The sequence below is a fragment of the Cervus elaphus genome, chromosome 19, assembly GCF_910594005.1.
Source record: "Cervus elaphus chromosome 19, mCerEla1.1, whole genome shotgun sequence".
NCBI lineage: Eukaryota > Metazoa > Chordata > Mammalia > Artiodactyla > Cervidae > Cervus > Cervus elaphus.
In genome coordinates this window covers 6,995,463-7,023,287 of record NC_057833.1, presented here as the reverse complement: position 1 = coordinate 7,023,287, position 27,825 = coordinate 6,995,463, and the positions used below count along the sequence as shown (strand labels likewise).

The 27,825-nt window shown below is 38.9% G+C and overlaps 2 long non-coding RNA genes across 2 annotated transcripts in view; one reads left to right on the top strand and one right to left on the bottom strand.

Annotated features, from left to right (window-relative positions):
- Positions 1-2,042: 2,042 nt before the first annotated feature.
- LOC122675661 overlaps positions 2,043-27,825 on the bottom strand; it is a 41,551-nt gene continuing 15,768 nt past the window's right edge. Inside the window, exons 5-6 of the long non-coding RNA XR_006335316.1 lie at positions 2,891-3,165; positions 2,043-2,492 (exon numbers count right to left, since the gene is read on the bottom strand). This is a non-coding gene — a long non-coding RNA (uncharacterized LOC122675661). The remainder of the gene's footprint in view (positions 2,493-2,890; positions 3,166-27,825) is intronic.
- LOC122675660 overlaps positions 3,663-27,825 on the top strand; it is a 46,907-nt gene continuing 22,744 nt past the window's right edge. Inside the window, exons 1-2 of the long non-coding RNA XR_006335315.1 lie at positions 3,663-3,790; positions 19,749-19,831. This is a non-coding gene — a long non-coding RNA (uncharacterized LOC122675660). The remainder of the gene's footprint in view (positions 3,791-19,748; positions 19,832-27,825) is intronic.

Genomic DNA, 27,825 nt, shown 5'->3' with positions numbered 1-27,825 from the left:
AAATGCTGGAGAGGGTGTGGAGAAAAGGGAACCCTCTTACACTGTTGGTGGGAATGCAAACTAGTATAGCCACTATGGAGAACAGTGTGGAGATTCCTTAAAAAACTGGAACTAGAACTGCCATATGACCCAGCAATCCTACTGCTGGGCATACACACCGAGGAAACCAGATCTGAAAGAGACACGTGCACCCCAATGTTCATTGCAGCACTATTTACAATAGCTAGGACATTGAAGCAACCTAGACGTCCATCGGCAGATGAATGGATAAGAAAGCTGTGGTATATAAACACAATGGAATATTACTCAGCCATTAAAAAGACTGCATTTGAATCCATTCTAATGAAGTGGATGAAACTGGAGCCTAATATACAGAGTGAAGTAAGTTAGGAAGAAAAAACACCAATACGGTATATTGACACATATATATGGGATTTAGAAAGATGGTAACGATGACCCTATATGCGAGACAGCAAAAGAGACACAGATGTAAAGAACAGACTTTTGGACTCTGTGGGAGAAGGTGAGGGTGGGATGATTTGAGAGAACAGCATTGAAACATGTATACTATCATATAAGAAATAGATCGCCAGTCCAGGTTTGATGCATGAGACAGGGTGCTCAGGGCTTGTGCACTGGGATGACCCTGAGGGATAGGATGCAGAGGGAGGTGGGAGGGGGGTTCAAGATGGGGAACACATGTACACCCCTGGCTGATTCATGTCAGTGTATGGCAAAAACCACCACAATATTGTAAAGTAATTAGCCTGCAATTAAAGTAAATAAATTATTATTATTATTTTTTTAAGTACAGATGTAGCTTCAGAGTAACTCAGATGGGTTGTGGCTTCCTGAGCATGGAGTAGTCAAGGAAGGGTTATGAAATAAGAAAGGGGGACAGTAGGCTGGGTTCCTCTGTCCTTGGGATTCTCCAGGCAGGAATACTGGAATGGGTTGCTATTTCCTCCTCCAGGGGATCTTCCTGACCCAGGGATGGAACCTGTGTCTAAGTCTCCTACATTGGCAAGCAAATTCTTTACCACTGAGCCACCTGGGAAGCCCCCATGGCATTTGGGACCCACACATGTCAAGTCTGACCTCATCTTAACTTGATTCCATTTGCAAAGTCTATCTCCAAAAAGGTCACAGTCAGGGGTATCTTGAGCTAGGACCTCAATCTCTCTTTTTTTGTGGGAAACAATTCAACCTGCAAGCTCCTTAAGTGATTCTAATGCACAGCCCAGTTTTAAAAACAATGGTTCTGAAACTTGAGCATACAACAGAATCACCTTGGGGCTCGAAAAATGAAAGGCTGCTGAATCCAAACTCAGATTCTGATTCTTGGGCCTAAGAATTTGCATTTTTTCACAAGTTTGAAAACCAGTGGTGTAGGGGAACAGAAAGTAAAATGAATGTACACTTTGACCCTTAAACAAAGCAGATTTGAACTGGGTCCACTTTATGACATTTTTTCAATAGTAAGTATTACCGTCCTATACAGCTTGTGGTTGGTTAAATCCACAGAATCACAGATGCAGAGGAATCTCATGAACAAAGGGCCGAGAATAAGTTATACACACAGATTTTTGACTGTGCAGAGGGTTGACACCTGCAACCCCTTTGCTGTTCAAGAATCAACTTTCTTTCTTTCCTACCGTTGGAGGAACAATGTAGCTATCATCTGGGAGCTGAGGAGAAATGCAGAACTTTGAGCCCAGCCCAGATTTCTGAATCCAAGACTGTATTTTAACAAGATTCCCAAGTAATTTGCACATCCATTGAAGTTTTAGACACATTATTGTATACTATTCAAAATAAAATTGATCTTAAATCACTGGTTGAGTTAGTTAGTAAAGGGATGGCTGGATAAAGAAATAAATGTGTGCTAAGCTGCTTCAGTCGTGTCTGACTCTTCGAGACCCTATGGGCTGCAGCTCCCAGGCTTCTCTTCCACGGGATTCTCTAGGCAAGAATACTGGAATGGGTGGTCATACCCTTTTCCAGGGGATCTTCCTGACCCAGGGTCAAACCCGCAGCTCTTATGTCTCCTGCATTGGCAGGCGGGTTCTTTAACATTAGGGCAACCTATGAATGAATAATAAAAAAGACTCCCTAACTGCCTTTCTCCCAGGAGACAGAAAAGTGGTCCTTCTAAGTCCATTGATCAAGTTGCCTTAGCAACTGTGAAGACAGTGGCTCATCATCACAGTGGCTCCAAGGCAATCTTGTCTGTTGGTTCTTCAGCAATGGAGTGTTCTTGCTTACTTGGCCTTTCTCAGGCTTCAACCAAGAAATTCCATACTTTCATTTCCCTGCTTCTTCCCAGATGACCTCATCTTAACATTTTGTGGCTTCTCTATCAGCAGTTTGTCATTTGTGCCAAAATCTGAAACAGGAGGCTGGCTGGAATACGCAGAAGTAGAGCACAGTGTAGATTTAGTGATGAACTGGCTTTGGGCCAGAAGGGTAGCAGGTAAGTTTCAGAGTTTCAGCTGAAGAAGAAAGAAAAGCTTTTAGAAAGCTTAGAGCCAAGTCAAAACATGCCTTATATGATTTTTTTTTTTTTTGGCAGATATACTGTAAAATAAGAGTAGACCAAATTCCCCAGGTAATAGTAATTGACCTATAAATGTCATTATTGATAGATTGTGTTTCTGGAAACATTGTTCTAGAGCTAAAGTACTCATGTGAATCTCAAAAAGGAATTTAGAGACAAGCTTTGAAAGTCTTTCTTTTTCTCTCTCCACTACTGATTTCCATTTTCCTCTTGGAGAGCTGCACTTTTTTTTCCCCTCTTAAACAAGTCACACACCCAAGCTGTCACAAACAGTTGTCTTTTAGAAGGCCAATGTTTTCTTGGGGAAAAAAGTTGTTTTTCAAAGGCCATCACCTTTTATTCCTTCATGGAGCCATTTCACATCTACAATGAATCGTTTAGTAGAAAGATTGATAGAGTTTGCATTAAAGTTTGCTTTTTTTAACTTGACAGCTTGAGGAAGAGTTGATATTTCATTTTAATAAAATGGGTATTGTCTGGAGAGGCACAGTCTGATTTCAGGAAGCACTGCTATACATGTAGTACCTCCTGTCACATGGCTTACGGAGTATTCCTTTAATGTTTTGTTGCCTCCTTCTCTTCTGTAAAACAATCTGTCTCCCAGATGTCTGTTGGAAAGAAAGAGGACACACATCTCATAACCAAGAAAAAAAATCTCTCATGTCTTTAGCCACATGATATAGGTACATTTCTGTAATCACCGCTTACTTTAATTTAAATTTTCTTTTCTTTTTGGTATGAACTTATGAAAATCAGTTTCCACATTCTAAATGTTCAGTTAAAGCATATAAGTTTGTTTTCTTTTTTTTTTCTTTTCTTGTCTGAAATTAACCAGTTATACACGTTAGCAGCTCTGGAATAAAGAACACATTAACAACTCTAGATATTTCTTTATCTGTCCACAATGAGAAATGTTGCCTACCTAAATCCAGGATGAAAAAATTCTCCTTCTCTCTGTCATATATTCTGCTAGTAAATTGCTGAATCACTGTGTGTGGCAGCCGAGTTCAGCTCTTGGGCATGCCTCTTAGAGAACTGTCAGGGGCACCCAAGGTCCCTCTGCTATTTCTAGATGACAGGAATAGCAAAGCAGCCAGATGCCATACTCTCAACAGCTATGTGAGTATGTGTGTGTATGAGAGAGAAATTATTTTCTTCCTCTTTATTAAAGCTGGTAGAGACTGTATCCCCGCATATTTATGCAAGTCACAGTTTGTACAGTTTGAGCATAAGGTAAGGATCTTAAGAAATCTTGTAATATGACTCTAAATGGTAGTGTGATAAAATCTAGGCAGCCCTGGATAGGAGTCTGGGGAGTTGGGTCCTGTCTCACTGAGGTACATAAACTATAAATCACTTTCTAAGACTACGGTGAGTAAAAATTTCATACTTAAAATTTTCCTTCTCTCACTTTAAAATTAAACCACAATTTGCAGGCTAACTCTACTTTTAAAAATTCTTGTTGGGAGTATAGTACACCATTCTGGTAATAAAGCTTTATTGATTTCTAGTTCTGCTACCATTTTTGTCTTCCTCAAATTGAAACAAGTCTCTTTAATCCATCTTTGAAAAAGTCTTCTGTAACCCCTTAATTATTATCCTTTAGAGCGAGACATAATAACATAGTAAAGAGCTGATGAACACTCAATGAAACTAGATTATTTTATAGGTCAAGAGTATTAGCTCTATAAGAGAAGAAACCAACTTAAATGCTGGAAAAGGCCTGCCTGGATTTGACTGAATATTTTACTAGTAATGTGATACTGAGCAAGTTACGTAAATTCTTGGAGTATTAGTTTCTTCTTCCCTAATAGACCCTACACTACAGGGTCATTGTAAGAATGAAATGTTGTAAAACATGTAAAGTTTTTAGCATGGTGCTTGATATGTAGTAAATGTTTGTGACTTACACTGAAATACTATCCAGTGAAATGTTTCTTAAAATGCTTGCTAGCTGGGTCCTAGAATCTCTGGATTACGCAGAAATTTATTTTTTGTATTTTATTTGTTATGATGGATTCTATTAACACCTATTTGAATTTACAGTATTGGGCTCTATTTTAGTTACTGTTTATTACTGACTGATTCTTTCAAATAATGTGTTACAATCCTTAAGCCTTTTTAGTTTCACTGATATGTCATCAACCTTCCCCAATCCTCCAATTCTTTGTCAGAAGATATGACTGTTTGTTTTTTTTTAACACAAAATTATCTTTAAAAATGTTTTTAAGATTTATTTATATATATATATATATTTTGGCTATACTGAGTCTTCATTGCTCCACATGGGCTTTCTCTAGTTGCAGAGAGCGTGGGCTACTCTTCGTTGCGGTGTGTGGGCATCTCACTGCAGTGGCTTCTCCTTGCAGAGCAGAGACTGGAGGGCGCGTGGGCTTCAGCAGCTAACACAGGCTTCAGTAGTGGCAACATTTGGGCTCAGCAGTTGTGACTCCTGGGCTCTAGAGCACAGGCTTGACAGTTGTGGTCCATGGGCTTAGTTGCTCTATAGCATGCGGGATCTTCAGGCAGCAGGGATCCAACCCATGTCCCCTGCATTGTCAGGCAGACTCCCAACTACTAGACCACCAGGGAGGCCCATGACTGCTTTTGAAAAAACAAATTCCAAAAGAAGGTCTATTTCCAACAATCAACCCCTCTAGCTGAGTAAATAGAATTTAGATGTGGAAAATTCATTTTTTAAAAAAAGAAGATAAGAGAACATTGTAAGAAAACTTTCACAGTAGGAAGATAAGGCAATTTTCTGAATTATTTAGGGAGAAAATCTACTTTTTATTAAGTTGTATGAAGATGTCATGTTTAAATACCCTTCATCTGAAGGCTTTGAATATCCAGTTTACTTACTGAAGTAAAAAAGAAAAAATTCTTTGATGTTGGGAAAATTTTGCAAATGCTAGAGCAATTGAAAGACATGTTCTCATTATTTTCTATTTTCTTCTGCTGTCTCTATAGCGTATGTCTCAATACGCTATGGTTAATTATCTAGAATATCTCTTAAAATCTCCAAAGGCCATTGTAGATAATGGGCTGATTATGTATTGTGAAAGTTCATAGGTTTTTTTTTTTATCTTTGGAAAGAATTATTGTTTCCTTTAATCCAAACTGCAGTTTATACTCTGAAAACACAGTCTTGCTATTTATATACTCTAAGATGGGCTTCTCTGGTGGCTCAGACATAAAGAATCTGCCTTCAGTGCAGGAGAGACCCAGGGTCGATCCCTGGATTGGGAATATTCCCCTGGAGAAGGGAATGGCTACCCACTCCAGTATTCTTGCCTGGAGAATTCCATGGACAGAGGAGCCTGGTGGGCTACAGTCCATGGGGTCACAAAGAGTTGGACATGACTGAATGACCAACACTTTCACTTTCATACTCTGAGATGAATAAAAGTTTATTATTGTCATGATAATGGTAACTGTTAAGCTATTAAACTCAACAATAACACACGTGGAGAATTAATAAGGTTTTTAACTGGGGTTTCAAAGCATTTGTTGAAATAAGAAGAAACAACTTTTCATATCTGGAATTTAAATGGAAAATTCCTGATTCAAGTTATATCTATCACGATTTTCAAGATAGTATGATGACTGCAGAGAAAAATTGAAGATGACTACAACAGGAAACTGGCTAAGTATTGATTAAACCAAGATGACCACTCATGATGTAATGCCTCTAAGTAAAACTTATTAGAAACAGTAAAATGGAGGAAAAAAAGAAACAGTAAAATAGAAGACTGATGGAAAACAGACAAATGAATTTATCATTAGAAGTATAACTGTCAAAGGGACTAGATATTTGTTTTGTCTGGGTAGTTTTTCTCTTTTCTAATACAAGGATTTAATGCTATAAATGTCCTTCTCAGCTCTGATTTAGCTGCATTCCATGAATTTTGGTATGTTGTATACTCATTTTCATTCACTTCTATGAGTTTTTAAGTTTCCTTTGAGATTTCTTTTCTGACCCATGGATTGTTGAGAACCGTGTTGTTTAATTTCCAAGTGTTTGTTAAGAGGGCAGATCTCATGTCAAGTGTTCTTAACACACACACACACACACAGCCAAAGGGACACAGGAGAATTTGGGAGGTGTTGGATATGTCCTTTACCTTGATTGTGGTGATGGTGTCAGGGGTCTTTGTCTATGTGAAATTTATCAAACTGTGCACATTAAATTGGTATAATTCTTTGTATATGAATTATACTTTAATAAAGCTATTAAAATGATTTCATTTGAGTCTAATCTACTCCATTCTGTAATGATTTTACTAATTAGTTTCATTTTGATGTTGTTTTACATAGTCTTATTTGCTCATCAGTGATACTGGCATATCACTGAGATATGATATGAGAAAAATGAGAAAAATTTAAAATAAGAAAAAATTTAAAAGAGCACAACTATTTCTAGGTATTAAACTGACAGATTAATATTAAAGACAAGAGCATTTGCTTCAGATTACTTATAGGAATAATAGATGTAAGTGATTAGATTTGTTGTTATGCCAAAAAGCAGGTAAGATTATTGTTCCAATAATATAGCTCTGCCAACTTTAACTTGTTCACCCTTCAAAGTTGTTTAATTATTAAGACCATTATTGATTACAGAAACAACTTGACCAAATAATTTATTCAGTAAATATCAGTTCAACAAATATTGACAGATACCCTGCCACTCAATAGACTCTAATCTGCTGTAAGAAAAATAGTCCTTTTTCTGGAATGAATCTTACTATCTGCATTGTTTTTCTGAATCTCATTTGTTCCATTAATAGAGTACTGGTCCATTTAGCCTCGGTCAAGCCTAAATAGACTGTGAGACCTCAGCTTCTTTCCTGGTAGAAAACTGAAGTCTAGTGTCATGGTGGCAGGTATGTAGTCAGGAAGCCTCCCTGACAGCTGGAAGTGCCGTGTGTAATAAACACAGTCCAGCCTTCCCTCTTGAGATCAGTGAATTAGGGAAGCTGGAGGGTGTAGCATGACAATTACCCAGCCACACCAGCGTTTCTGCGTTGTTATTTCATTTCCATGCCCCTCAGCCTCTTAAACTTTACCTAAAGCAATTATTATTTAATCTGAATTATTACTTATCAATTGACAAGATTAATTTTTCAGAGGCAGCATCCATACCTGTATTATATTTATGAGAAAGTTCTAAGGGTGGCTTTAAAATACCACACATATCTTAACACTGGGGAACCTTGTTCAATTGAAATACAGTCACCTTTAATGTATTTAAAATCAGTCCAGATTTTTACATCTATTTGACACAGAAATTTTATAGTTACTATATAATAGATCATTATGCAGTATTTACCCCTGGAGCAGGGCATGGCAACCCACTCCAATATTCTTGCTTGGAGAATCCCATGGACAGAGGATCCTGGCGGGTTATGGTTCATAGGGTTGCAAAAAGTTGGACAAGACTGAAGTGACTTAGCATATCACAGCACAGGATCCATATTTCAAAAAATGGAACTGATTGAAGGTGGAAGAATTACTTATCAGTCAAGATGCAGATGTTATAGGTTTAATAAGTCCCTCAGACTATCTGAAGCTGGAGAATTCTGGAACCCTAACAAACTATTTCATTTTGTTCTCTGTGGCTCATAAACCAAGACTGGCATCTCTTTGGGCAGGTTTTGGAATACTATGCAATCGGAGCCTCATAAGGACAACACACAACTTCATACTACGGCAGCCCTGGCACCCAAGGGTGGCCCTTGACTGCCAGTGTCCAAGCTGATTTTTTAGGTCCAGCGTTCTAAGGAAAAACTTGGTCCAATTAATTGCATCTATATTTCTCATTTCTTTCTTTCTCACTGCCCTTAAACTCAACCAGTCCTGCTGTTGGAGCTTGATTCCAACCACAATAGGGAACCCAAGATTTACTTCCTACTAGGTCTATCCACAAGAAGCTAAGGACTTGAGGTAAGCCATTATTGAGCTTAGACCTTAGTGCATAATGAATGAATGGGCTAGAAACTGACAGTGTTGTGGTGTAGACTGTGGACATTGATCTTCGATAAGCATTCATCTACATAGATTATTTTTCTTTCTATGCGCCTCTAAGATTCTTTAAGTAGGTCAGCCACTCTCCTGTTGGGAGATAGTGCCAAGAAGTGGGAGGATTTCAGCTGTTCATAAACTTTTGATGAGCCAAAACCTAGAAAACTCAGAGACTTACAGGAACCAGCCAGATAATTACTGCTGCTCTGGTAGTGACTCTGGTGAACTCCAAACCACATTGCATCAGTCTAAAAAGAGTGGCTCCTCCTAGGGTTTCCAACAGGCTTTGTAGATTAAGGGAATTTTCAAATGTGGGATTCTCAGGACTAAACCTGGAAATCCCTGGGCCACTGGCATGAGTTGGCAACCTTAGCTTCTACTCAACATAGCCAGTTGTTACTATATTTGAACTTCCTTCTTTCTAATTTTCCTTTCTTCATTATATAAAATCTTCTAATGTTGGGAATTAACTCAAATCTGAACAATAACCTATGGATAAAAACAATGCCTAAACTTGGTCCAGGAACCTCCCAGTTTGTAATCTCTGTTTAAGAGATGAGAGTGTGGACTGAGAGAGGGAGAGTTAAGTAGATGACCTTGGTTTGCTTTTAGTCTGTATTTTAAACCAGAGTCAAAAATTAATCATTGTGGCTCATGTATCCATAATATCTTGCTAACCCTGGGGCTTCCCTGGTGGCTCAGACGGCAAAGAATATGCCTGCCAATGCAGGAGACCTGGGTTTGATCCATGGGTCAGGAAGATCCCCTGGAGAAGGAAATGGTCACATACTAAGATCCCCTGGAGAAGGAAATGGCCACACACTCTAGTATTCTTGCCTGGAGAATTTCATGGACAGAGGAACCTAGCGGGCTACAGTCCATGGGGTCACAAAGAGTCGGATATGACTGAGCAACTACAAATGTTCCACGTAAGCCTTAAGGCTGAAACTTAAACTAGTTATAAATTGTGTTATTTTAATAGTTTTTTTTTTTTTTTAATTCTTGTATATGTATATACCCTCTTTGGGAATCCACCAGAGGTATCTGTGAGAAAACAGAATTCAGAGACTCTGTTTATGGCCAAGACTATCATCACAACTAATATTCTAATTATCAAAATGCTCTGCATGTTCTTCTGTCCTTCCACCACTGACCCTGTCACTTTTTTCTTTTTGCCATTTTTAATTTGCTTATTTCATCAAAAACAAACACCTTTACATCCTCAGCTTTTTCTTTTTCACAGATCATCCCCTCCACCCGCTAGACATAAATAAATTAATAAATATAAAAATACTTAGAGCAGTGCCTAGAATGTAATGTGTCAATAAACATTTTAATCACAATCACAATAGTTATTAACTGAAACCTGACTCTGCTCAGAGGACACAATATTTTGCAGTTCTCTCAAAGGGAAGCTTCCTGTTGTCTATAATGCCTCAGCTGTCCTCACGGGGACAAAATGGCTGTCTTCTCCCAGCTACCCACTGTTGTTGATATGTCATTATTTTTCTTTCTTCCCGTGAACACTCCTTGTGTTTTCGGATTCTTACCATTGACCCAAACGCTGTTTTCCTCATCGTTGTCGCTTAATCACAACCCTATTGTCACTGAGGCTTGGTGATGCCTCTGCGTTTTCCTCCATCTTGAATCCTGTCAGAATCCCAACAGACTTCACGCCCCTGTGAACGAGCCGTCCATTATGGCTTCCTGCTTTCTGTGCTTCCAGTTTCACCGTGGGCCTTTTCAGAGTCGTCAAGAGGAGCTCTGAAGTCCTAAGTGTCAATATTACCCTCTCAGACGACATCCTCCTTTAAAAAGCTCTTTTACAAAAGGCACCTGAGCCTTTGTCTTTCTCAGCATCATCCTTCATAGAAGAAACAATAACTGCCATGTGGAAATAGCCTTAACTTCTCTATGTTGAACCTTGACAGTTAGGCATCTGTCCTTCTACTACCTGACTCACAGGAAAAGGACCATGGCACCATCGTGACCAAGCTAAACGTGCCACTTGTGTTTTTCATCTAATCCACACTGTCTAGAACATTTCCAGATCACTTCTTTCCATCTTTTCATTATGTGTTAGTTCTGGATCCTTACTGCTTGCCTGTCAATCCATTTAAGTCTCTTAAGTCTCTTGCATCTTAAAAAAATACCCCAAACCCAACATAAATGCCTCTCTATATCCTCCCACTATTACCCCACCTCTCTCATTCATTCACACCCTAAGTTTTCAAATGCTCTTGTCCAGCATCTTTACTTCCCACACCCTTTTAAGCATTTCACACCTGGGCATTTTCCAGTCACTCTAATGAATAACTTCTGTTTAGCTTACTTAACACATTTTATTTTCTAACACACTTGCTACTAAGGAGTATTTGACTAACCTTCATTCACTTTTTCCTCCATTGCTTTATGTAGAGAATTTCGTATGTGTGCATGAGTTTTTGTCATTTGGGGGCCATTTTTTAGCCTCCTTCATTGTATCCTCCATGATTTTTCTCAGTTTTATACTTACTCCTCATACTAACCAATATCCTTGTTATTCTCATTCATAACCACAGCACAGACCACCACCGATTTGATAACTGTCAAATCTATACCTGTGTCTCTGAGCTCTCTTCTGATTTCTTGATTCATAATACGCAGTTCTCTGTAGGGCTTCCCAGGTGGCACCAGTGGTTAAAAAAAAAAAAAAAAATCCACCTGCTAATGCAGGAGAAACGAAAGACATTTGATCTCTGGGTCGGGAAGATCCCCTGGAGGGGGAAAGGGTAACCTGCTCCAATAGTTTTGCCTGGAGAATCCCATGGACAGAGGAGCCTAGCAGGATGCAGTCCATGAAGCTGCAAATAGTCACACATGACTGAGCACACAGGTGGGAGTGTGGGAAATCTGTCCCTCGGTGCCCTAGAATCCTGCAAGACGACACATACCAAACTGACCTGGTGTTTCCCAGACTCTCATCATAGTCCTTATCATTGTTACCAGAATTGATTATTTTTTTCTAGTATTAACCTGAGAATCCTTTCGAATCTGCCTCCTCCAATTTCCCTACATTTAATTAGTACTATGTTACTGTGATCGAGGAGTTTTACGCTCTATAGGAATGGCCTGCACGGGCCCAGCCAAGCTCATTCATTGGTTGGGAGCAGCCCACGGGAAGCACGACCTTGTCATGAATAAAGTGGTGGACCCGGTGTGATGGCCACTGGGGCCACTGGTCCATTATACTCTACACACTGCAGGAGATCTGAGAAATACATTTTCATGGCTGCCACTTTCCAAATCTTCTCCGTTCAACCTCCCAATTATCTACGTACTTCTTTCTGACCCATCCCTCTGAACATGGCCTCCTCATCTTTTTGGGGGGTTGGAACACCACCTCTTCTCTCTGCCATCATTCTTGCCTGGTTTTCTCTCTAGTTCTTTCTCCAAGGTGCTGACAAAATGCTCCTCTGCACATTCAAATCCAACTTGGTAACTCCCAGCAACCAGATTATAATATTCCAGTGGACACTCAGGGATAAAAAAAAAAAAAAAGCCAAGCTTCTTAGCACGGGAACAAGGATGTACCAAAATTTCTACTGGGCTGGTCCAACTGCATCTGTCAATGTGACTTCTCCAGAAATTCATGGTGCAATCCACTGGCTGAGTTTGTAGTCCCTCCAATGCATTTTCCTCAATTCCATGCCTCACACCTTTACACACACAGTTTCATTTGCCTTAAGTGTCAACTCTTCACTCTCCTGCCTCTGCCTGCCTCATGGGCTCGTTATTTACGGCACATGGCTCAGTATATTCTTCTAAACCCACAGTTCTTGTCTTGGCTGTGCAGCAGCTGGGGAGCTTTCAAAGTAAAACAAAACTGAGGCATAAGTACCTAAGAGTCTTATTTAGTTAGCCTGGCTTCTTTTTCTCAGCACAGCATGTTTGAGATTCATCCATGTTGTATGTATTAGTAGGCTGCTTAAGTAATTACTGAACTGGTGGTAACTGAAAAGACATGATTTTTTTGAATAATTAGTGAACATATATGCTGTTGACTTAGAGTCGTTTCTAGAGTTCTTTTGCCAATGACCTTACATTGAAAGCAATTTGAAAATTAAGTATTTAAATGGATCATTTGAAATAAAAGTTTGGCAACTGTTTAGTGATAAAGCTGCTGCTGCTAAGTCGCTTCAGTCGTGTCCGACTCTGTGCGACCCCATAGACGGCAGCCCACCAGGCTCCCCCGTCCCTGGGATTCTCCAGGCAAGAGTACTGGAGTGGGGTGTCATTGCCTTCTCCGAGATAAAGCTGGTTGTTTGAATTCAACTAATTTTTTTTTTAAGCCAATTGTTTCTCTGAATTATTTTTTTTTCAAAACATTTTAGAAATTTCTCTGAAAAGGTCATGTACATAAGACAACTAATGACTACTGATTCTATTTCCTTCACAAAGGGAAAAAGAAAAAAAAAACATATATTCGTGAAAGTTGACTCTTAGGAGTGTCTGAATTCTTGTTCTGAATAAGAAGGTTCTGAGGCAGGAGATTTGGCTTTGCCTCCCGGGGGCCTGCTTTCAACCAGATTTGGGCTCTAGAACCAAGAAAAAGATGGCAGACAAGGTGCCCCACCAGCAGAATGTAGGCAGCCTGCTTCACTGAAGTGTAGGTTGCAAAGGCCTAAGCAGAGAGTCAGGACCCAGGTATGTTTGTGAGGAAAGGAGAGCCGCATAAGCCATGTCAGAATGGAGGAGAAACGAGAGCCCCTGGGGCCATGGCTACAGGCTCTTCATAGGCAACTGTGTTTTGACTGAGTGGGTTGTGAGTTGGGAATAGCCTCAAACTGGTTCAGCTATTCCTGTGGAAAAATTTTTTAAAAACTGACATGGTAGCGACAACCAAAAACATAACTAAATGTCGCTTTCTTGAGTTGAATGCAAGGACTACTCATATCTGAAACGTTTAGTAGACTATCAGAGAAAATTTTGAACCACAAGGGGAAATAGTCTTAAAAGCAGCCACACAGAAAATGCAAGTTACCTACAAAAGAAAGAAACTATCCTGCTTTGGTTTCCTCTTGGTAACAATGAAGGGCAACAGGGGCAGAGCGCATCCACGTCATCGTGAAGGAAGAGGCTGTACCCAGCACAGTTCTTGCTGATGTACAGTACCTACATTTTCAAATGTCGATTTGAAAGACCTTCAAAAGATTTTGAAATATTTTCAAATTAGTCACACACTAAGATTTTCAAATATGCAAAGATTCCAGAAACATTTCACTCACTTATACTAATGCAAAGAAAATTACTTGAAGATGTGTGTAGTCAACTGAAAGATGTCTAAAATGTAAAACTTTCTGAGAAAGTTATGCTATAAAAGATTGATGATAAGCATCAGTGTCAGTTAAATATAGAAGTAGGCCAACAAATCTATAATATACCACACAAGAAAAAATAATTTGTATAGGTCACACCCTTTCTACAATGCAAAAAACCAAGCCATAACAAAAAAACTTTGCATAAAGAGCCTCCCCTGCAATGTGTCAAATGCCTTATAAAAATTACATCTTGTCACCCAATAATCCTTTCCCTGAGCTAGCCTAAGAAACCATCTGAGATACAATGTATACACAAGGATGTTCCTCACATCATTACTTATTATAGTAAAAATCTGAAATGAAATATTCAACTGTCATTGAATGGGTACCCAATTACATGTGCATTTAAAATAAGTGGAGAAAAAATTATAAGGCAGAGTATGGCGTGATTTAGGCAGGCATTTGATCACAAAGGATATTGACAGTGGATATTTCCAGGCTTGCAAACTGCTGAGCTAGCTTACATGCTTCCCTGGGCAAGGCCATCCCTCTTTCATACCTAAACTCTCTACTCTGGAAAGGAGTATGCAACAATCATTTCTCGTTTTCCTGATGGTTAATTGAAACCCTACTTGTAAAATTCTCCCCCAAAATGAACTCAGATTTGTTCCAGGGCTCACTATTTTCCACCAAATTATATACATCCAATCCATCTAGAAAGAAATCCAAAGAAATTGTTATGAGCTCTTTGATCCCAAAGTCTTCACAGAGAGTTTCAGAAACAAGGGATGGAAGAGTACTGGCACACAAATATTTATTTATGTCCAAAAAGCATTTATTGAAATTATTTGAATGTATCTGATGAAGAGAATGCAGTGTCAGTAAATTTTGAGAAGTTCCAGGACTGATGTGGAAAACTAAATGATTGTTCAGCAAATGTTCACTCACTGCCTAGTGCTCCCACCTCTTTGGGAGGAATGTCTTCTCTGTGCTGTGGATAATGGGTTTGGCCGTGTGACGTGTTTTGGCTGATTGGATGTAGGTGAGATGACTGGCAGAGATTTGAAATGTGCTTGTGAGATTGGATGTAGCCTTTTGACTTTTGCCACAAAAATAAAATGTTTGGGTAGCCAGCCCAGGAGAAATGAGAGATCCATAAAGTAGGTTTGGATCTATCCTACAGTTTGGCACCCAGCACAGTGAACCCATTCCAGACCAACAAAATTCTAACAACTTGAAGATATGTGAGCAGAAAATACATGCTTGTTGCTCTGGGTCACTGAGTTTGGAGACTTAGAGCTTTCTTACACAGCATATGCTGGCAGCAGCAAGCTGATAAAATTCTGTCTGTAAACTTGGAGACAAATCAGTGAACTAAACAGTATGTTGTGAAAAATGTTAGTACTTGTCAAAGATGAATGTAAAATATGAAAGACTAATGTTCTTAGGGAAAAGAATACAGAAGTAATAGTTAAGTATATTCAGAAGCTAAGCTCATGAGAGAAGGAGAATAGAGGAAATTAAAAAAAGAGAGGTTATTCAGAATCTTAGAACCATCAGCAGCTGAGGACTAAAACACTTGGACCAAAACCTTCTAAAAGTTAAAAGGAAGTGGGGTAATACACACGGTCTATATTTTGACCCAGTTATTTTATTTATTTGGGCCTCTGCTTTATCTTCTAGAAAAGAAGAGAATAGCAGTGGGTAAGCTGTTTCAGCATTAAAGCTTGATAAGCCTTTGAGATCATTTTAAATCTCTTTAGTAAAATAAGCTTAAAAAAGTATGCATCAGAGATTTTAAGGAAATTAAATTTTCATTATTTTGGTAAACCTGACTTTTTATAGTTATTCCTTATTCAGGTTATTAAATAGGACACTCATAATTCAACAAGAAATCAATTCAATAAGTAAATAAAATTCCAGCTTAATGTAAAAACTGATTTGAACAGGTTGCAGTTTTTGAGTTAGCTATCTTTAATGCAATTACATCCATTTTCTTTTAAATTACTTCTCTGCTAAATGTTATTTCAATATTTTAAGATACCTTTTACATATTTCTAATTTCCCATATTAAGGAAACAATTTCTCTTTCAACATCCTCTAAGTGAAAATACACTCTATAAGACATTTTCATTTTGAAAAATCATAAAAGCAGCTGAGAAACAAATTTCTATCAGTTTTTATCCAAATGATCACTCAGTCACAAATTTTTATTAGTTTTGTGCTGGTACACAAGTTAGGGGGTTTCCCTTATGGCTCAGCTGGTGAAGAATCTGCCTGCAATGCGGGAGATCTGGGTTCCATCCCTGGGTTGGGAAGATCCCCTGGAGAAGGGAAAGGCTACTCACTCCCGTATTCTGGCCTGGAGAATTCCATGGACTGTATAGTCATGGGTTTGCAAAGAGTTGGACATGACTGACCAACTTTCATTTTCACACAAGTAAGGGTTTAAGGATAATAAAGATTCTAACAGATCTGGAAGGTCACCTAGTTGATAAGACTGAAACTATCTAATCTCCTGAAGAGTAGTATAAATATAAGCTTGAGAAATTTATGACACAACATAAATCATATAAATATGACAAAAGTGCCTCACATTCTAATACCCATTTGCTTTCAAATGCTACCTGATACATGGATAGGGCTTTCTCCATATGCAATTGCCTTTTGTGAAGAATAAGTGTGAGAAGTGCAAAGCCTATGTAAGACAGGTCTATGAACTACTAATTGGATTTTACAAAAGTACTGATAAACATCAAAGTTTATTACAGTCTACTGAGGTTAAAATTTAATTAACAATGATAAATAATTTTAAGAATTTAAGTATTGCCCAAACCCCAAACTAAAATTCTTGTTTGATGTTTAAGTGTATTTTTCATTGCAGAGAGTATCAGAAAGAACATTGAACTCATCCAGTGATGCTTATCCATAACTTCAATCATATTCATAGCCTCACACTATTTCTGTTTTGCTGACCTATGCATAAGAAATATGACTTTAATTTTTATTTCTATAAGCATAATTTTCATTTTTTAAAACCTTTGGCTAATCCCATTTACTCTTTATATTTAAAGAAGTTCATCAGTTACAAACTATTTGGTGGTTGTTGTATTTCACAATTTATTTATGTACTGTTCCAAGATGGAAAACCAGGAATAACTTTTAACCATAAATTAAGGGAAAAAGTATTTAACACAGTTTCATGATTCAGAATCACTTGGTATTTTAAAGAGTAAAATGTTGACTTCAGTGTGGGCAATACAAATGAGATCTATGCATTTACATAATAGAAATTAAAATTGTAAAATAAAATTTCGAAGGAAAAACAAAACTCATGGCTAGGCAAAGAACTCTATTTCACCAAAAATCTTTCAAAAAGTAAGTTTTATATGAGTGAACAGCAGAGAGTTGTTAGCAGTTACATAGGAAAACTAAATAAAAAACATGAAATATGTTCTCTGCTCAAGTCTTAGGGAGCTAAATTTGTAGCTCTAATGTCAGAGCATTGTGATCCATGGGAATTTAAAATGATATACCATGTTTTAGCAATGTTCACAAAATTATTTTTAAAGAAAACTAAAATTTTTATTTGTTTTATTCTCAACCCTCCAGGGGATATTTGACTTCGTAGAAAATTATCTCAAAGTAAGCATGGGAGAGGAAAAGCAGCAAGATGGTTGCTCTTCTTAAGGGTGTATTGATTGCTTAGTATTTGGGGAAGAGAGGGAGGAAGAATAGAAAATGTATACAAGTAACTACAATAAAAAAACTAGTAAAATGTGCCATCAGAATCAAAAATAATTCTATCCATGTTAAAAAGGGAGGAGGAGTGGAGAGGAGAAAGAGGATAGATAAATTCACTGATTAAATATTTATTGATAGTCTCCCATATACCAGGTGTTGTGCAAGGTTCTTAACCAACTGTAAAGATAAAGAAATATAATTTCTGCTCCTCAGGGCTCAAAATCCAGAAGGAACAATATGATAGGAAATGTGCCCACAGCAGTCTGTGAGTTCAAGAATGGCAGGGACTGTATTTTGTTTGTTGTGGCATCCTAAGCGGTGAGTGAATGCTCAATAGATACTTAATTCACATTTCTAAAGAATCAGTCATCTGCACATAGACAACTTAAAGCTAAGCATGACATTTTTTTTTTCCTATTTAATCCTCACAACTCTGAGGAAGCAACTGTCAAGTGATGAAAATGAGGGTTCACCATAGATAATATACATGCTGTTCTTTTGAAACATCCCACCCTCACCTTCTCCCACAGAGTTCAAAAGTCTGTTCTGTACTTCTGTGTCTCTTTTTCTGTTTTGCATATAGGGTTATCGTTACCATCTTTCTAAATTCCATATATATGTGTTAGTATGCTGTAATGTTCTTTATCTTTCTGGCTTACTTCACTCTGTATAATGGGCTCCAGTTTCATCCATCTCATTAGAACTGATTCAAATGAATTCTTTTTAACAGCTGAGTAATATTCCATGGTGTATATGTACCACAGCTTCCTTATCCATTCGTCTGCTGATGGGCATCTAGGTTGCTTCCATGTCCTGGCTATTATAAACAGTGCTGCGATGAACATTGGGGTGCACATGTCTCTTTCAGATCTGGGTTCCTCAGTGTATATGCCCGGAAGTGGTATTGCTGGGTCATATGGCAGGTCTATTTCCAGTTTTTTAAGAAATCTCCACACTGTTTTCCATAGTGGCTGTACTAGTTTGCATTCCCACCAACAGTGTAAGAGGGTTCCCTTTTCTCCATACCCTCTCCAGCATTTATTGCTTGTAGACTTTTGGATAGCAGCCATCCTGACTGGCGTGTAATTGAGGTTTTGATTTGCATTTCTCTAATAATGAGTGATGTTGAGCATCTTTTCATGTGTTTGTTAGCCATCTGTATGTCTTCTTTGGAGAAATGTCTGTTTAGTTCTTTGGGCCATTTTTTGATTGGGTCATTTATTTTTCTGGAATTGAAGCTCAATTCCAGGCAGATTCTTTACCGACTGAGCTACAAGGGAAGATATTCTGGACAGAAGGGACTATGAAAACAGGGAAAGCAGCAAGGAAAGAACGTTCAGGTCTGTTCAGAGAAGATCAGGGTGTTGAACTTGATGATAGCATAAAGTCCTTGTTACTAAGTAGGACATGATAAGTATGTGCCAGATATATTTTTGATGATGTTAAGTGCCAAGAAGTAGAATTTATGTGAACATGGAATGCACTGAGAAACATGGAGGATTTTTCACTAAGGAATTATGTTATTGGATGGCCTTCCCAGGTGGTGCTAGTGGTAAAGAACATGCCTACCAATGCAGGAGGCATAAGAGATGGTGGTTTGATCCTTCCCCTGGAGGAGGGCATGGCAACCCACTCCAGTATTCTTGCCTGGAGAATCCCATGGACAGAGGAGTCTGGAGGGCTACAGTCCATGGGCTTGCAAAGAATCGGACACGACTGATGTGACAGCACGCATATGCACAGTCTGTTCTGGAGGTGGTTCATAGGACTAATGAGACAGTAGGAGCTGATGGTTGGAAAGCTGGCCATGAGGCTGTTGAGCTTGGGAAAGGAAAAGCTGAAAAGGATGTGAGAAATTTAAGTTAGAACCTCTATGACTTGATATCCTGAGGAGAAAATGAAAAAGAAGGTTGAATAACGAGGAGAGTGGTGTCACAACTGGGAGAATGGTGTCAGAATGGGAGAATATTGTCAGAAATGCAGAAGTCAGGAGGATGGGATTTGTTTCAAAGGGAAAAAAAATAAGTGTAGTTTTGAACATGTTGAATTTAAGGTTCTTTTGAGACATTTATTTGGAAATTTCCGTGAAGCACTGGAGAAATATTCCAAATCCTTTATTTTCACAGAAAACTCAATGGCTGGTCTGTGAAGATGAGGTAGATGGGGAGACAAGGAAGTCATCACCAGCAGGAGGACCAATATCCAAAATGTGAGGAGTGAAGTCCAAAAAGGTGCCAGTTAAGAATAGCAGATATGAAAGTTGAAATAAAAAGCCAAGAGTTGGGGATATGACTGATGTAGTCTAATTTGTCTCTTACAGCTTTGGAATATTGTGCACTTTCTTAGCCCTATTGGTTTAACATCATTTCCCAGAGAGACTACTACTAGGAAAGTTCCTAAATGTTTCAATTTCCCATTGTTTGCTAACATCTTAGATGTTTATGACAGTATGACAGTGACTTTGCTGTGTATGAAATGTTATTAGAAATTTGTGTGGGATCCTTCTAAATTTTTTCTATGGACTTTCATACATGATACAAATTGTTATATTTCATTAAAGCAGAAATCCTCATAAGAGTTGTAAACTATCAAGCCTGTTGTTTCAAATATCACAGAGAATCATGAGGATTTCTTTCACCTTAATGTTAATAGATTCCAAGATCCCTGGGTGATTCTCTTTCACAAGAATTTTTCTATTCAGTATTTAGATTCTGATAGTGTAATTGGTGGTAGAAGGAAAGAACCAGCTATATAATTTAAAAGGGAAAACAGAACACAGATGGTAAGATAAAGCCCAACTTCATGAATAGAGACAGGAAGAGATAAAGATCTTTCTATCTTTCAAAAGATAATTAAGTCTTTGTCACAAATGAAGACAAGTTACTTTTGACAACCAAGATTTTAGGGAAAAAATAATGTAACATAAAAGGATGGGTACTAACCCAGAATTTTGAAGTTTTATACAGTGGATTCCTGAACATAAGGCAAGTGTTCTACCAGACCTCACTCTGTATGACTGAATATATAAATGCTGATTTTGTTCAGTGAGTTAGTTGTTTAAAAAGGTTAAATACTTGTAATTTGTACACTTCCCAAGGCTGTAATTACTAAAAAGCCATTGAAAGTCCTTCAGTTGGGGAATTTTTAATGAGTTAATGCTTGATCCTCCTTGAGATATCTTGAGTTCAAAAGGAAGGATGCAGGTGCAAAAATCCACAAGAGAGGTGAACTGAATAACCTCCAGTAGAATCAGGATTGAAATGCAGACCTCCCAAATCTCAGTGGCAGTGTACATTAGTTAGAAAAGCAAAACGGACTTGACAGCAAAGGGAAGAGAATTAATATGAAGAGGAAACTGTGATAGTGTTGAGAAGTTAGTCATTAGCTATAGCAATTAACTGCAATTACCATTACTTACAAAAGCATAAGATATTTTACCCAAGCAACTATTATTCAGTAAAAGATAATTATTTCTCGTGATTATGGTTGTGTGACAGGTTGTGTGCCATAGATCAGCTAAGACAAAGTGAGAGTAATTGTCTCAGCAACTGTATTTCAAACAGATACCTTCTGCATCAAGACTAATGTTGACAGCATCTATCCAATCCCAAACACCCAAAGGAAAGGTGAATGCATTTTACTCTCATCCCCATATGCTGTATACACAACGTCAACAATATAGGTACCTGAAAAGACTGTTTTTCATTAAATAATGGAGAAACTAGAATTCTACCATTAATATTTTGATCTGAATTTGGATTTTTCACTTCTAGCCTTAATTCTAGCAATACGGTTAAGACAGGAAACAAGAACTCACAGAATTTCTCTAACATGAACTATATTTTTCCAGTAGCACAACATGTATTTGAAAGCTTTTCTTGACTGCACATAGTTACCTTTGAAAATGCCATAAAAGCAAAGATGAACAGAACAATAGCAAGGTGGAGTTCAGTCAGTTCAGTTCAGTCGCTCAGTCGTGTCCGACTCTTTGTGATCCCATGAATCACAGCCTCCAGGCCTCCCTGTCCATCACCAACTCCCGGGGTTTACTCAGACTCATGCCCATTGAGTCGGTGATGCCATCCAGCCATCGCATCCTCTGTCTTCCCCTTCTCCTTCTGCCCCCAATCCCTCCCAGCATCAGGGTCTTTTCCAATGATTCAGCTCTTCGCATCAGGTGGCCAAAGTATTGGAGTTTCAGCCTCAGCATTAGTCCTTCCAATGAACACCCAGGACTGATCTCCTTTAGGATGGACTGGTTGGATCTCCTTGCAGTCCAAGGGACTCTCAAGAGTCTTCTCCAACACCACAGTTCAAAAGCATCAATTTTTCGGCGCTCAGCTTTCTTCACAGTCCAACTCTCACATCCATCCATGACCACTGGAAAAACCATAGCCTTGACCAGACGGACCTTTGTTGGCAAAGTAATGTCTCTGCTTTTTAATATGCTATCTAGGTTGGTCATAACTTTCCTTCCAAGGAGTAAGTGTCTTTTAATTTCATGGCTGCAATCACTATCTGCAGTGATTTTGGAGCCCAAAAAAATAAAGTCTGACACTGTTTCTACTGTCTCCCCATCTATTTCCCATGAGGTGATGGGACCAGATGCCATGATCTTAGTTTTCTGAATGTTAAGCTTTAAGCCAACTTTTTCACTCTCCTCTTTCACTTTCATCAGGAGGCTTTTCAATTCCTCTTCACTCTCTTCCATAAAGGTGGTGTCATCTGCATACCTGAGGTTATTGATATTTCTCCTGGCAATCTTGATTCCAGCTTGTGCTTCCTCCATCCCAGCATTTCTCATGATATCCTCTGCATCTAAGTTAAATAAGCAGGGTGACAATATACAGCCTTGACGTACTCCTTTTCCTATTTGGAACCAGTCTGTTGTTCCATGTCCAGTTCTAACTGTTGCTTCCTGACCTGCATACAGGTTTTTTGAGAGGCAGGTCAGGTGGTCTGGTATTCCCATCTCTTTCAGAGTTCTCCACAGTTTATTGTGATCCACACAGTCAAAGGCTTTGGCATAGTCAATAAAGCAGAAATAGATGTTTTTCTGGAACTCTCTTGCTTTTTCGATGATCCAGCGGATGGATATTGGCAATTTGATCTCTGGTTCCTCTGCCTTTTCTAAAACCAGCTTGAACATCTGGAAGTTCTTGGTTCACGTATTGCTGAAGCCTGGCTTGGAGAATTTTGAGCATTACTTTACTAGCGTGTGAGATGAGTGCAATTGTGCAATAGTTTGAGCATTCTTTGGCATTGCCTTTCTTTGGGATTGGAATGAAAACTGACCTTTTCCAGTCCTGTGGCCACTGCTGAGTTTTCCAAATTTGCTGGCATATTGAGTGCAGCACTTTCACAGCATCATCTTTCAGGATTTGAAATAGCTCAACTGGAATTCCATCACATCCACTAGCTTTGTTCGTAGTGATGCTTTCTAAGGCCCTCTTGACTTCACATTCCAGGTGTCTGGCTCTAGGTGAGGGATCACACCATTGTGATTATCTGGGTCGTGAAGATCTTTTTTTGTACAGTTCTTCTGTGTATTCTTGCCACCTCTTCTTAATATCTTCTGCTTCTGTTAGGTCCATACCATTTCTGTCCTTTATTGAACCCATCTTTGCCTGAAATGTTCCCTTGATATCTCTGATTTTCTTGAAGAGATCTCCAGTCTTTCCCATTCTGTTGTTTTCCTCTATTTCTTTGCATTGATCACTGAGGAAGGCTTTCTTACCTCTCCTGGCTATTCTTTGGAACTTGCATTCAAATGGGAATATCTTTCCTTTTCTCCTTTGCTTTTTGCTTCTCTTCTTTTCATAGCTATTTGTAAGGCCTCCTCAGACAACCATTTTGCCTTTTTGCATTTCTTTTCCATGGGGATGGTCTTGATCCCTGTCTCCTGTACAATGTCACGAACCTCTGTCCATAGTTCATCAGGCTCTCTGTCTATCAGATCTAGTCCCTTAAATCTATTTCTCACTTCCACTGTATAGTCATAAGGGATTTGATTTAGGTCATACCTGAATGGTCTTGGTTTTCCCTACTTTCTTCAGTGTAAGTCTGAATTTGGCAATAAGGAGTTCATGATCTGAGCCACAGTCAGCTCCTGGTCTTGTTTTTCTGACTGTATAGAGCTTCTCCATCTTTGGCTGCAAAGAATATAATCAATCTGATTTCGGTGTTGACCATCTGGTGATGTCCATGTGTAGAGTCTTCTCTTGTGTTGTTGGAAGAGGGTGTTTGCTATGACCAGTGTGTTCTCTTGGCAAAACTCTATTAGCCTTTGCCCCACTTCATTCCGTACTCCAAGGCCAAATTTGCCTGTTACTCCAGGTGTTTCTTGACTTCCTACTTTTGCATTCCAGTCCCCTATAATGAAAAGGACATATTTTTTGGGTGTTAGTTCTAAAAGGTCTTGTAGGTCTTCATAGAACTGTTCAACTTCAGCTTCTTCAGTGTTACTAGTTGGGGCATAGGCTTGGATTATCGTGATATTGAATGGTTTGCCTTGGAAATGAACAGAGATCATTCTGTCGTTTTTGAGATTGCATCCAAGTACTGCATTTCAGGCTCTTTTGTTGACCATGATGGCTACTCCATTTCTTCTAAGGGATTCCTGCCCACAGTAGTAGATATAATGGTCATCTGAATTAAATTCACCCATTCTGGTCCATTTTAGTTTGCTTATTCCTAGAATGTCGACATTCACTCTTGCCATCTCCTGTGTCACCACTTCCAATTTGCCTTGATTCATGGACCTAACATTCCAAGTTCCTATGCAATATTGCTCTTTACAGCATCGGACCTTGCTTCTATCAGCTTCTGTGTAATGTAGCAAATTATGGAGAAAATATTGTAAGCTTTCTACAAAAAATTCAGAAACAATTTTTGGACTTGTATTATCTATTTTACCTGCTGTAAGTAAATAAGTGAATTATGCATCAATTGGCACATCTTAAAACGCTTGTATAGCATACTTTGTTGAAAGATAATCAGGTAAATCAGCTTTGAGTTCTTCTGATTTATGATTTTAGCTGTTTACAAATTAAAATTCATTAGAATGGGATGAATTTGTATATTGTACAATCAGATTGAACTCTCTAAATGCCAGTTGCATAATAATAATCTTTGTAAAAGACTTGTCTGATGGTGAAGAGAACATTATTTGGAAGAAGGCTGTCTGGGTTTGAATCCCTGCTGCTCTTATATTAACAGTGAAATCTTGGCCAAGTCATGCCTAATATGCCTCTGCTTTTTCCATCTGTAAAATGAGCATATTAAAAGTACTTGCTTCACAAAATATTGTACCAAATAGTTAATATATGTAAGACCCTTAAAACAGCACCCATGACAAGGTAAGAGCTATAAAGTCTCATCTTATGTTATTATAGGTCTGCCTCATATTATACACAGCTGGAGGCCAATATGTGTGCAGTAAATGCAGGAAAAAAGCTTGCAAGAAGTTAAAGTTTGATAGTAATAAAATAAAAATCTTACAAGATATACTTAAAAAAATACCTTAAGATTTCAAGAAAGCGCTCAGCTACCAAAACAGTACTATTTCTAATAACCCAAATAACTTATTAAGACTAAAAAATCCTTCCATCAACTGTTTATTCACTAAAATGCTTTTCTTTAAGTTGTTAAAGTTTTCGCACTTGAAATTCATGATGACTAAGTTAAACTGACTGGAGAGTTTCTATCATATTATAAGGCAAGTCATATGAAAAATAATTGAGAGGACTTTAAATAAAGCAGTGGATAATATCCAAACTTTTAATTAGCTGTGATAATTGGGAAATGTACCCTGGATAATTAATGTTCACAGAAAATTCTAAAAGTTTATTATTTAAGTCTCTCCTGTTTCCAAGTTATAAAATTTATTTTTGGTTGGAACTGCAAACTAAAAACAAAGATACAGATTTTCTCTGTTTTATAATTTTCTACCACAATTTTTATTAGCAAAGATAAAGATGGCCAAGAATTAAGGACTTCGTGGTCTAGTAGCTAAGATTCTGCCCTCTCAGTTCGGTGGGCCTGGGTCGGATCCCTAGTTGGGGAACTAGACCCCACATGTCACAACTAAGACCTAGAGCAGACAAGTAAATAAATAAATAAAAATATGTATAAAAAAAGAAATGACCAGGAAGTAAAGCTATGTGAGGTTTCAGTGGTCTGTAATGACTGAATAGTCTGTGAAATAAATTCAAATTGTTTCTGAAAAGAAAGTTTAGGCAGATACAGACCTTAGTATGAGTCTGGGCCGTGTCATTTATAAATTATTTCATTTTGCACAAACTATTTAAACATTGTCAGCCTCAGTTTCCTCCTCTGTCAAACTCAGATAGGAGTAATTATGTCTTATGATTTTGGAGAGTTAAATTAGATGACACAGAAGAATACACAGTACATTTCTTGGCATAAATAGTTTGATAAATGTGAGCTGCTAATGGTGGTGGTGATGATGATGATGGTAATGATGGCTCCACTTAAACATTTGTTTTGCTCCACTTAAATTTTGGTCTTTAATCACTGATAGGTTTCCTTATTCTAACGTTTCTTTCCTACTTCTGTAAGTATTCTTTCTCCATAGGACTTTTCTTTGTGTACCTCTTTCTTTGAGGGTTATGATTGGTTACTAAGATCTTTACACAGGAATTGAGATATGGGTAAACATACAGTAGTCACTCAACAACTTGTTTCAACTTTTGTAGTGTTTCACACACCTTTAAACCTATCAAATATGTAGAACCCATATAGGAATTTGAGGAAGAGACAAACTATTTCTGAGGCATAGTTTCCTCTGAGGTTAAAGTCTCTTAGAATTCGGGATTTGTGACACAGGAGAATTTCTGGCCAGGGGTCTCCTATGACACAGACCTATAGATCCATCTGGGAGGGGTGAGGTAAGTAGTCTTCATGAGTAGACAGAAGGTAACTGCAATTTATTGGATGCCACTCTATGCATCCGGATAGCTCAGCAGGTAAAGAATCTGTGGGCAATACAGGAGACACAAGAGACGCGGGTTCTGTATCTGGGTTGGGAAGATCCCCTGAAGGAGGGCATGGCAACCCGCTCTGGTATTCTTTCCTGAAAAATCCCATGGACAGAGAAGCCTGGTAAGCTACAGGTCCACAGGGTAGCAAAGAGCCAGACCGGCCTCAGCACAAACACTCTATGTGCCCCTTTTAAGTAAATATTCCTCGAAGATCTACCTGGTTGCTATTTAGCTTCTCACGATACTTCTCCCATGCATGCATGCATGCTCAGTGTCCGACTCTTTGCAACCCAATGGACCAGAGCCCTCCTCTGTTCATGGAATTCTCCAGGCACAAAAACGATATCTAAAATTCTTTACATCTTTAGATATATATGTTTTTTCAGATGGTTCAAAGGCCCTCTCTCTGGCCCTGACTTATCTCCAAGTCTCCAGTCTGACAGGCAAACTTCAGGGAGATGGCCCACCATTACTCCAACCAGTGAAGCGCTGGTAAACTGGCTCTCAGAAACGTTATTTATGGACTTGTCTTTCATGCACTGGAGAAGGAAATGGCAAGCCACTCCAGTGCTCTTGCCTGGAGAATCCCAGGGACGGGGGAGGCTGGTGGGCTGCCGTCTATGGGGTCGCACAGAGTCGGACAGACTGAAGCGACTTAGCAGCAGCGGCAGCAGCTGGTGGCCCAGCAGTGAAGAACCCACCTGACAATGCAGGGCACACAGGTTTGATTCCTGGTCTGTGAACACCCCACAGGCCTCGGGGTAACGAAGCCTGTGTGCCACGACGACGGAGCCTGTGCACCAGAGTTCCCGCTCTGCAGCGAGAGAAGCCATCGCAATGAGAAGCCCACACAAGTGCAGCTAGAGAGTAGGCCCCGCTCACCAAAACTAGAGGAAGCACACACACAGCAGCGAAGACCCAGTGCTGCCAAAAAGAAATAAATACATAAAAGATTTGAAAAGCTATTTGTAAGCACTTGTCAGTTTCTATCCCTGCTAGCTCAGACGGTAAAGCGTCTGCCTACAATGCGGGAGATCCGGGTTCGATCCCTGGGTCGGGAAGATCCCCTGGAGAAGGAAACACCCACTCCAGTATTCATGCCTGGAAAATCCCATGGACCGAGGAGCCAGGTGGGCTACAGTCCATGGGGTCGCAAAGAGTCGGACACAACTGAGCGACTTCAGTTCACTTCATAGCGTAA